We start from the raw sequence: 12,097 nt of genomic DNA, 5'->3' as shown, positions 1-12,097 counted from the left end.
ACAAAATATCCACAGAAAAGTGTTATTAACCCGTGTCTCTCTATGTGTGGCTATCACGAGTTGCTCATCACCTAAGGCACGCGCACAATAAAGTAAGTACACGCACGTGAAGCATGCATACTAACCAAAGTCTTACAGGGGTTTACATGGTTATGTGCATGTACAAGGCGATAGAAATCTCCACGGCAGTACCATCGTTTTGAAAAGTCGGTTTAATAATACATTCCTGTGGATATTTTGTCGACCCGAAAGACCAACCGCTCAGACAACCAGTAGAGTAAGTTCAAATGTTATATCATTCAACATTCTGGCTTGTAAGGAAACTTTCCAAGTGTTTGCAGTGCTTTATTTCAGACTGTGTACCCAGAAAGCTGGTATCACAGTTGGATTTATTAGGCAACACTGGGCAATGACAATAAGGTAAGGAAAGATGGAGGGAAGAAGACAGGGAGGGAGGAGGGGAGGGATGGAGGGAGGGAGGGAGGAAGAGAGGAGGGAGAGTGGAGGACCAAGGTAGAAACAAAGGTCAGCTCTATCTGCTAAGGACAGGACAGACACAGAACAATCACTTTGGGATTATGTTATAGATCACCAAAAAAGAGGAGGATGGAGGATGCACTTTTGTTTGTGTGTGTGTCCAGAAAATAACTTTTTTATTGTTGGCACTGGAGGTCTGTAGGAAAATTTGCACCCAGTAGATTCTGTGAAGTGCAAAGTCTAATCTGCAGGAGGCTGCTAGAGAGGTGGTCTTTCCACCTGTATGTGACTGGCTGGACACAACGGTAAACAGGGGTCTTTCTCTCTCTCTCTCTGGGTCCTCTGCTGTGAAACAGACCTGATGGAGCTCACCACCATGACGTTGTCTCCACCTCTTCCTCTGGTTCTTACCTGCAGGTCCTTGATGTTGGGGAAGGGGATGCTGATGGTGACCACTGCTCTGGCGTTGTCGTCTGTGAAGTCCAGTCCATCACTCACCTTCCCTCTACACACAGCCATCAGCAGAGCTCCATCTGGGGGGGGTAGAAACAACACCAACATCAAACTAGTCATCCGTCCTAAACAGATATGACTAGAATTCTTCCACATTTATAACTTGATTCTTCCTTCTTTGTACACAGCTAATCAATGATCAATCAACCAATTGGTGCGCACTAATCCCTTGCACAAGAGATAGACAGAGAGACAGACAGACAAAGATAGAGACACAGAGAGAAGAAGAAGGAGATAGTGAGAGAGACAGACAGACAGCCCAGTCTCACCTCCTTCCCCTGCAAACTCTCCACTGATTCTGATGGCAGCGTAGTACATCTGCAGCAGCTCATCCAAGTCTCCCTTCCCTCCTCCTCTAGGCTCTGTGATCCCAGTCTTCCTCTCCTCCAGCTTCTCCCACAGCCCTGTGTTGGTCCAGCGGTCACGCAGCTTGTCCAGCATCTAAGGAAACAGAACACCAGCAAACAGATCAGAGCTTCATGCATGCATCAACAATAATAATAAACAGTGTGATTTGTTCATATATTTTTCAATTCATATTTTTGTTAACATTTCTTCATTTGTTTACTGTTTGGCAGGAAGCTGGTAGAAATTGCATAATTTTCAAAACTACATAGCCTTCAAATAAATACATAACTATCAATTGGTGCCAACATGAATCAGGCTTGGCACCACTATGGGATAGAAGCTATTCTTCACATGAGTCTTAATGACCTAATAAAGCAACAGAGCAGGAGTTGAGACTACAGTAAACAAGAGAAAAACTAGGGCCACAGTAGAGCCCCCTGAGAAAAACTTTCACATAGCAGCATAAATACTGAGTTTTGTCTACCAGCCAAAAGCAGCAATCTCTCCTCTCACAGGACATATAGAAAAATAGGGTTCCAGGTTCCTTTCTAGAACTCTAAAGTGTTTTCAGAGTTAGTGGGTGCACCTGGAATCCTTTCAGGGCTACACAGTCCAGTACACTGTCCTGACAGCTTGGCATCCAGACACTGCAGGTGTGTGTGTCTATTAAAGTCTGAAATAAAGTTCACAGCATGATGGCACTGGAAGCTCCTCCTCCCCGCAGCCTGTCTTTCTCCCGATTTTGCCCTCCCATGGCTCAGTTCCACCCTCCCCTTCCTCCACAAAGGTGATGCGTTTCAACCCCCCCCCCCCCCCCCCCCCTCCATCCATAATAAAATCACTGTTGCTGCTAGTGCAAAAAGTCACGGTCTCTCCAGGGAGGAACATTGATCTAAAAGCCCTCTCCTCGTCAGCTCCTAGCAGAGATCCAGTCATGTCTCCACCGTAGCGGATTATTCGCATGGCTTCACAATCAGAGCATCTTCATTGGTTTGGAAATGTGTTCAAAGGGTCAAGTAGAAGTTCTTCTTGTCTTGTAGTCAGCAGAAAAACTTCTCAGAACAGAGCAACAGGGCTGGGTTTGGGAGCAGTAGGCCACAGCCAGGAGCAGGGTATCAGTGAGAAGGTCGAAACGGAGGAAGGGGTTTTCATACAGGCCTTGTTGGCCCATGTTAAGTGAGATACAGAGAGAGACCAGGACAGATAGAGATTGACCGAAAGAGAGGGAGAGAAATTCAAAGAAAGAGAGAGATAGCTAAAGAGAGCTGAAAGGGAAGAGGGGGTGTTTGTATGGGCCCTGTTATCCCCCTGTCCCATTAAGTGTCAACATGTGCCGTTTACTGTCAGAGAACAGCGGCCTACTCAGAGAGGACACCCAAAAAGCCTCCAGGCAGTACATAGTTTGGGCAAAAAAGTTTTTAGTGTGTTTTTTTTTGGCAGTTAGTCGGTTACTCTAACAAAGTGAGAAAATGGCAGATAGGGATATGAAACATTACAAGAGTGTGGATGGATGGATAGTTCCTCTAGTTCCTGGCAGGTGACTGACTAGCTACAGCCTGCCAGAGGCGTATTTCATCAGGTCGCCTCGCTCTACGCCACAAAACAACCTGGAGGGCCGGGAAACAGGACATTTTGCATTAATAAAAAACATGACACTTTTACAAAAGCCGCAGCGTTACATCGACAAGGACCCCCCGCTGGTCTTTTTGCTGCTTCATTCGTCAACCACCACGACGACTCCTCCACAAAACTGTTTGTCCCAACAATTGCTTTCCGATCCAATCCTGACTGACAATGGGTGAATTATTCATGTTATGTATTTTAGGATGTGAAACAAAACAGCCATTATCTGCCACGCTGCACTTGAGGAAGACCAGAGGAGAGGCCGATTCAAGGAGGAAGGGAAGAGGAAGCTCACTCTCTCGACATGCAAAGCTCACTCTCTCGCTGATCTAATTGATGGTCTGGGTCACTGTAGTCAGCATCTTGGATTGTTGAGATTGTCCTTTATGCAGCCAAAGTAAACTTCTGCCAGGGAAGAGCGAGTAACCTGATAATAAGGGAAACGTAACCCGATAATAAAATGCCAGCCAGGGCTCTTAAAACACAGAGGGTAAGACACAAATAGCACCCTATTCCCTAAATAGTGCACTACTTTTGACCAGAGCCCTTTAGGCCCTCCTATGGGACATGGTCAAAAGTAGTGGACTATATAGGGAGTAGGGTGCCATTTGAGACACAGAAGGGACACATGCACTTGAGCAGCACAAACAGTCCTTGTGCAGAGCTTGTCGTTTATATTCCCTGAGCTGTAATTTGTAAAACCCTTATAAAAGCGGGGGGCGAAATACAATCCAGTCAGAGCCACTCCAGCAGGAGCCACTTGGCTTGCAGCAGGGGCCAGGGTAATGGTCCCTAATGCTTTTATCTCTCAGACACTAAGAGTAAACGTCACTCTGGCTGCGTCTCAAATAGCACCCTACTCCATATATAGTGCAGTGCTTTTGACCATGGCCATAAAGTAGTGTACTTTAAAGGGAATAGTGTGTGATTTAGGATGAACCCTCTGTGTCTCGTTGCTCTGACTGATGCTGCCATTTAATTACAAGCACATTTTCCTTAATCTTGACTGAGTAGAGCCGGGTTCAAAGGTGACGAGGCGAGGCAGGGCAGAGAATAGGCAGGGAGCATAAACATTCAAATCAGTAGATAGTGATAGCGCTGACTTCATCCAAGTATTCCTATGCAAACTCCTGAATTGTGCCATATTGCTGAATGGGGCTGAATCTTATACAGTGAGGGAAAAAAGTATTTGATCCCCTGCTGATTTTGTACATTTGCCCACTGACAAAGAAATGATCAGTCTATAATTTTAATGGTAGGTTTATTTGAACAGTGAGAGACAGAATACCAACAAAAAAAATCAGAAATACGCATGTCAAAAATTTTATACATTTATTTGCATTTTAATGAGGGAAATAAGTATTTGACCCCCTCTCAATCAGAAAGATTTCTGGCTCCCAGGTGTCTTTTATACAGGTAACGAGCTGAGATTAGGAGCACACTCTTAAAGGGAGTGCTCCTAATCTCAGCTTGTTACCTGTATAAAAGACACCTGTCCACAGAAGCAATCAATCAATCAGATTCCAAACTCTCCACCATGGCCAAGACCAAAGAGCTCTCCAAGGATGTCAGGGACAAGATTGTAGACCTACACAAGGCTGGAATGGGCTACAAGACCATCGCCAAGCAGCTTGGTGAGAAGTTGACAACAGTTGGAAGAAACACAAAAGTACTGTCAATCTCCCTCGGCCTGGGGCTCCATGCAAGATCTCACCTCGTGGAGTTGCAATGATCATGAGAACGGTGAGGAATCAGCCCAGAACTACACGGGAGGATCTTGTCAATTATCTCAAGGCAGCTAGGACCATAGTCACCAAGAAAACAATTGGTAACACAGTACGCCGTGAAGGACTGAAATCATGCAGTGCCCGCAAGGTCCCCCTGCTCAAGAAAGCACATATACATCCCCGTCTGAAGTTTGCCAATGAATGATTCAGAGGAGAACTGGGTGAAAGTGTTGTAGTCAGATGAGACCAAAATGGAGCTCTTTGGCATCAACTCAACTCGCTGTGTTTGGAGGAGGAGGAGTGCTGCCTATGACCCCAAGAACACCATCCCCACCGTCAAACATGGAGGTGGAAACATTATGCTTTGGGGGTGTTTTTCTGCTAAGGGGACAGGACAACTTCACCGCATCAAAGGGACGATGGACGGGGCCATGTACCGTCAAATCTTGGGTGAGAACCTCCTTCCCTCAGCCAGGGCATTGAAAATGGGTTGTGGATGGGTATTAAAGCATGACTATGACCCAAAACACACGGCCAAGGCAACAAAGGAGTGGCTCAAGAAGAAGCACATTAAGGTCCTGGAGTGGCCTAGCCAGTCTCCAGACCTTAATCCCATCGAAAATCTGTGGAGGGAGCTGAAGGTTCGAGTTGCTAAACGACAGCCTTGAAACCTTAATGACTTGGAGAAGATCTGCAAAGAGGAGTGGGACAAAATCCCTACTGAGATGTGTGCAAACCTGGTGGCCAACTACAAGAAACGTCTGAGCTCTGTGATTGCCAACAAGGGTTTTGCCACCAAGTACTAAGTAATGTTTTCAGAGGGGTCAAATACTTATTTCCCTCATTAAAATGCTAATCAATTTATAACATTTTTGACATGCATTTTTCTGGATTTTTTTGTTGTTATTCTGTCTCTCACTGTTCAAATAAACCTACCATTAAAATTATAGACTGGTCATTTCTTTGTCAGTGGGCAAATGTACAAAATCAGCAGGGGATCAAATACTTTTTTCCCTCACTGTTCCTCAGTGGTTTGAATGGCACCAAAAAAATCATTAAGGATCATGGTGAAAGAGGCCACAACAAGCAAAGGATCATAGTCAATGTTGTCGTGTTCATCCTGCTTGAGAGAGTCAACCGGGAGCCTCCTCGTAGCCTGCCTGTGTCAGCACGTGGTCCTGTGTGACGACAAATGTAGTAGTCAGAATGGATCCCCATTTAATTAAAGCTGCAATATGTAACTTTTTGGGTGATCCGACCAAATTCACATAGAAATGTGAGTTATTGATCTGTCATTCTCATTGAAAGCAAGTCTAAGAAGCGGCAGATCTGTTCTATCTGCGTTATTTCTAAGTTTCCCGAACTGAAGCTTTGTTTTTGCATCTTTTACTTTCAGTTTTGTACACCAGCTTCAAACAGCTGAAAATACAATATTTTGGGTTTTGGAAAACGTATTTCACAGCGGTTTAGACGGTAGAATGATTCTCTACACTATACTTGCTAGTTTTGTCACAAACTGAAATTAGGCTAACTATTAGAATTTTTGCAATTAGGAAATGGAGGAGCGATTTCTGCCTAGTGCAGATTTAATTAAATATCTCGATTTGTGGTGAACTTTAAAATAATTCACTGTGGGGATCGAATTTGATCATAATAAACTAATTTTAAAGCCCAAAACGACCGTAAATATTAAAGATGTTGGCCGTTCTGGCGATCGTAACTTACATAGGGTTTCTAGGGCAGACCAGGGCTTTTGGTACTGCTAGGTTGCTACGCAGTAGCCGACAAGCAGTGCTTGTGACTTCACGCTGCAGCCCGGACACTGGAGACGAGGAGACGAGGTGGAGGACTGGCTAGGTCTAGGAGAGGAGACGAGGAGGAGGGCTGGCTAGGTCTAGGAGAGGAGACGAGGAGGAGGGCTGGCTAGGTCTAGGAGAGGAGACGAGGAGGAGGGCTGGCTAGGTCTAGGAGAGGAGACGAGGAGGATGGCTGGCTAGGTCTAGGAGAGGAGACGAGGAGGAGGGCTGGCTAGGTCTAGGAGAGGAGACGAGGAGGAGGGCTGGCTAGGTCTAGGAGAGGAGACGAGGAGGAGGGCTGGCTAGGTCTAGGAGAGGAGACGAGGAGGAGGGCTGGCTAGGTCTAGGAGAGGAGACGAGGAGGAGGGCTGGCTAGGTCTAGGAGAGGAGACGAGGAGGAGGGCTGGCTAGGTCTAGGAGAGGAGACTGTGCTATACTACTCTATGGAGAGGCAGGCAGACAAATGACAGTCACCTAGCTATTCATCAAGGCTCGTCTCCTCTGCCAGACAGCTCAACTTGACCTCTAACTGATCTGACCAAACTAATGACAGCTAATGTAATCTTGCAAGAACTATGTGGTCCTCTGTAGCTCAATTGGTAGAGCATGGTGCTTGTAACGCCAGGGTAGTGGGTTCAATCCCCGGGACCACCCATACGTAAAAATGTATGCACACATGACTGTAAGTCGCTTTGGATAAAAGCGTCTGCTAAATGGCATATTATGCACAAGCGATCGGTGAACACCAAAGTCTACACAGAGTATGACTGGAAGGATGCTGTTGGTGTGTGTAACTTGGCCTTCATGACTAATTTAAGGGCATTATCTGACGGGTAGGTGGTGTATGCACAGGGTCTGCTGAAGCGCTACAGTAAATGTCAATCTGCACACTCGGCTGGCACCCAGGTGCACAAACATGACAGGAACGACCGAGTGCACTCCCACAAAGGGCAAACCACCACACACAGACATTGTAGAGTAAAATGGCTCCTTTTGAATTTACCGGTTGTGTACTTCATTTTGACAAATATGAATGAAATAGATGAGAAGGAAACAAACTGAAGGTGGCAAATGTGGGAATCAAACCCCTGCCCCTAGTGGCAATGTGTAGTCCACAATCACTGGATCTCCAGCAGGCCAGTGCTAGCATGGCCCCTCATTCTACAAGGCACGCCATAAGGTTCCACAGCAGCCCTCAGAACCTGTCTGTCTAGGTAACAACATGGAATGAGGAGGAGTGCAGTATTTACCCAGTCTCAGAGTAAGCAACAGGCACAACTAACAGTGAATAATTCATGGTGACTTCTGGGTATGGTGTGTGTGTGTGTGTGTGTGTGTGTGTGTGTGTGTGTGTGTGTGTGTGTGTGTGTGTGTGTGTGTGTGCATCGCTCAGCTTCTGGCCACAAATAACTTGGTAGAGTGGGCCGGATCTCTGCTTTGAGTGCTCTGGAGGGACGAGTGCCACTCTTAGGCACTGAACTGTACAGTCGTGGTCAAAAGTTTTGAGAATGACACAAGTATTGGTCTTCACAAAGTTTGCTGCTTCAGTGTTATGAGATATTTTTGTCAGATGTTACTATGGTACACTGAAGTATAATTACAAGCATTCCATAAGTGTCAAAGGCTTTTATTGACAATTACATTAAGTTTATGCAAAGAGTCAATATTTGCAGTGTTGACCCTTCTTTTTCAAGACCTCTGCATTCCACCCTGGCATGCTGTCAATTAACTTCTGGGCCACATCCTGACTGATGGCAGCCCATTCTTGCATAATCAATGCTTGGAGTTTGTCAGAATTGTGGGTTTTTATTTATGTTCTCAATGGGATTAAGATCTGGGGAGTTTCCTGGCCATGGACCCAAAATGTCGATGTTTTGTTCCCCGAGCCACTTAGTTATCACTTTTGCCTTATGGCAAGGTGCTCTATCATGCTGGAAAAGGCATTGGTCGTCACCAAACTGTTCTTGGATGGTTGGGAGAAGTTGCTCTCGGAGGATGTGTTGGTACCATTCTTTATTCATGGCTGTGTTCTTAGGCAAAATTGTGAGTGAGCCCACTCCCTTGGCTGAGAAGCAACCACACACATGAATGGTCTCAGGATGCATTACTGTTGGCATGACACAGGACTGATGGTAGCGCTCACCTTGTCTTCTCCGGACAAGGTGTTTTCCGGATGCCCCAAACAATCTGAAAGGGGATTCATCAGAGAAAATGACTTTATACCAGTCCTCAGCAGTCCAATCCCTGTACCTTTTGCAGAATATCAGTCTGTCCCTGATGTTTTTCCTGGAGAGAAGTGGCTTCTTTGCTGCCCTTCTTGACACCAGGCCATCCTCCAAAAGCCTTCGCCTCAGTGTGCGTGCAGATGCACTCACACCTGCCTGCTGCCATTCCTGAGCAAGCTCTGCACTGGTGGTGCCCTGATCCCGCAGCTGAATCAACTTTAGGAGACGGTCCTGGTGCTTGCTGGACTTTCTTGCGCGCCCTGACGCCTTCTTCACAACAATTTAATCTCTCTCCTTGAAGTTCTTAATGATCCGATAAATGGTTGATTTATGTGCAATCTTACTAGCAGCAATATCCTTGCCTGTGAAGCCCTTTTTGTGCAAAGCAATGATGATGGCACGTGTTTCCTTGCAGGTAACCATGGTTAACAGAGGAATAACAATGATTTCAAGCACCACCCTCCTTTTAAAGCTTCCAGTCTGTTATTTTAACTCAATCAGCATGACAGAGTGATCTCCAGCCTTGTCCTCGTCAACACTCTCACCTGTGTTAACGAGAGAATCACTGACATAATGGCAGCTGGTCCTTTTGTGGCAGGGCTGAAATGCAGTGGAAATGTTTTTTTTGGGAATTAAGTTAATTTTCATGGCAAAGAGGGACTTTGCAATTAATTGCAATTCATCTGATCACTCTTAATGACATTCTGGAGTATATGCAAATTACCATCATCAAAACTGAAGCAGCAGACTTTGTGAAAATTAGTATTTGCGCAAAACTTTTGACCACGACTGTACACCTCTCTCTTTCGCACGTCTTCCATCCCTCCCTCCATGCCCCCACAATCTCTATCTTTCACCTCTTTCCTCTCCTCCTCCTCCTATCCACTCTCTCTTTATGTCCTTCCCCTCATCCCTGGTATCGGTGGGCTGTGTTGCGACATGTCACTGTTCTTGTAGTGCCTGGTAAATTATGGAAGGGGTCTTGGGCGACAGTAGCATTACTGAAACATGCAGGCCTGCCTGCTGCTTCGGTGCTTGGTGGCTGAGAGAACGGGAGATGTGTTGCAATCTTGAATTATTCCGTTTACATATGACAGCGACCATCCCGCCAAGGGCGGTGCCAACCAAGTGGCTCCCGCACCACCTGCCATCCCAACCCCTCCCCTGGTGTCCACACCTCGAGAGTGAAGCTTGGGCTTTCAAAGTTAAGCATTGAAGATCGTCTTGGTATCTTCTTGGTGTCAATCTCTCCAGAAGGGTAAGCTGTTAGTGAGCATAGACAGGTGTCTTAAAAGGGAGCTCCACTGCAAAACACATCATCATGATGATGTGGTCGGTGACACTTTGCTTTTTGAAAGTCCAATATCTTCAAAACTTGACTGCTGACATGCAAAACATTTTGGGACTATATCAATAGTGGACTAATGAAAGAAATGTAGAAAGATAGTTTCAGTGGAAATCCCCTTTAAAGCTTTGCCTCCTCAAAGCTGTAGCGTAGTGAAACATTTAGCCTACAGCAGCAGCAGCGCACCTCAAGTTTCCACTGTAAAAGGCCATATAAAACATAATCTCAGCTGGAACAGTAAAGATGGATATGTGCCCGTCTGAGCAAGGCAACCCATAAACACAGAGATAGAGGAGAGACAAAGACACCCTGTAGAGATGACAGCACACCTTACGCTGAGTAATAATCTCGGAGTGTGGCTGGGAGACAGCAGGGCGGACGTGTGTTTGAGTGTGCCCCCAGCCCCATCCTCAGCTCCCAGCCTCCTTCAGGCGCCAGCGCGGATGTGTCTTCACACATACAGCTATGTGACATCACCCCTAATGGCCCTTATCTCAATCTGCTTTAAAAGCATCTTGCGTTTCCCTTTGATCTTTTCACCTCTTCAAACCCCAATTTTTAATAAACCCACCTCTCCACCCTCTCTTCCCAACCCTTCAACCCCCCAGTGTGTTTTGGCCCTTTCCTCTTGCGGTGCGGCCAGACTGCGAGGCGCGGGCAGAGGGGTACTGTTGTTTTAATGGGCATTAACTGGGGGGCTGTTGAGGCTCAAGTGCTACAAAACCACAGCTCCAGGAGGGGTCTGGGACATGTCTGAGTGTGTAATGTCTGCATGAGTGTGTGTGCATGGCCACACACACACACACATGCACGCCTGTGTGCGTGCATGCGTGAGAGAGAGTACCTTTAACTGTGTGTTCTTGAGTTGTACTGTATGTTCTGTGTGCGTATGCACATTCACAGTGTGTCTACTAGGAGTGTGTGCATCTGTCAGAGGGCGACAGACAGAGCCGAGAGGGAAGGACGACGCCTCTGCGGCCTTGCTGTGTGATCTTAGTACTGTGTGACTGTGTGAATGTGGCTTCTGTCTTTCATACTGCTGCCTCTCTGATAGGCATCACCCAGACACACTGAAGAGAGGGGGCGCCTTGAGACGACCCATCCTCTGTCTCACACACACACACCACACACACACAGGACTCACCGGCTCCAGAGGGCCTCAACAATTACAATTAATACCCCTCATCTCTTCATCATCTTTAAGAGCAGTCTGTCTGCACATTAAATATTAATGCACAGAGGGCATAGAGCTCCTGCACTAGTCATCAATAATACACAATACCCACCCAGAATTGTTACATGGCTGTCTCTGCCTGCCTGGCGTCATGACTGGGGGGGGGGGGGGGGGGGGGGGAGACCAAACTGGATCCTAATAGGAGACTTTGAACGTTCATATTCTGATAGCATTGATATAGCCTCAACTGGATAGTCAACTAGAGGGAAAACCTTGAGCTTTGACAACATCAAAGGGTCAAATACAAACCATAGGCCTATTGTATATAAGCATAAATAATGTGTGCATTGTAAGACACTAAACATGCACACTAGCGGACACACAAAAAAGGTATGCAGCGCTACGCAAAAAAGCAAACAAACCTTCACATGTAACACTCACGTACAAATAGAATTATTGTAAAATTGACTGTGTCCATAAAATGTATATAGTATGTATAAGCTGGAAGTAGAGGCCTAAGCATTGTTGATCACTAGTTTACTCCAATTAGGGAAGGGGTGGTGGGGTTGGAAAGTAATAAAGGGAAATATATTTTTAAAAAGGAAATGTATATGTATGTGTATATATGTATGTATATATATATACAGTGAGGGAAAAAAATATTTGATCCCCTGCTGATTTTGTACGTTTGCCCACTGACAAAGACATGAGCAGTCTATATTTTTAATGGTAGGTTTATTTGAACAGTGAGAGACAGAATAACAACAAAAAAATCCAGAAAAATGCATGTTAAAAATGTTATAAATTGATTTGCATTTTAATGAGGGAAATAAGTATTTGACCCCTCTGCAAAACATGATTTAGTACTT

The 12,097-nt window shown here is 45.8% G+C and overlaps 1 pseudogene across 1 annotated transcript in view; it reads right to left on the bottom strand.

Moving 5' to 3' along the window:
- Nucleotides 1-12,097, bottom strand: part of LOC311106156 (Fanconi anemia group J protein homolog) — an 81,124-nt pseudogene that overhangs the window by 29,045 nt on the left and 39,982 nt on the right. Inside the window, exons 11-12 of the transcript in view lie at nt 1,260-1,431; nt 889-1,010 (exon numbers count right to left, since the gene is read on the bottom strand). The product of the transcript in view is annotated as a Fanconi anemia group J protein homolog (transcript). The remainder of the gene's footprint in view (nt 1-888; nt 1,011-1,259; nt 1,432-12,097) is intronic.

This window comes from Coregonus lavaretus, assembly GCF_964263955.1.
Source record: "Coregonus lavaretus genome assembly, chromosome: 30".
In the NCBI taxonomy this organism is placed as follows: domain Eukaryota; kingdom Metazoa; phylum Chordata; class Actinopteri; order Salmoniformes; family Salmonidae; genus Coregonus; species Coregonus lavaretus.
Note: the sequence above shows the minus strand (reverse complement) of the source record. Positions and strands in the feature narration are given on the sequence as shown.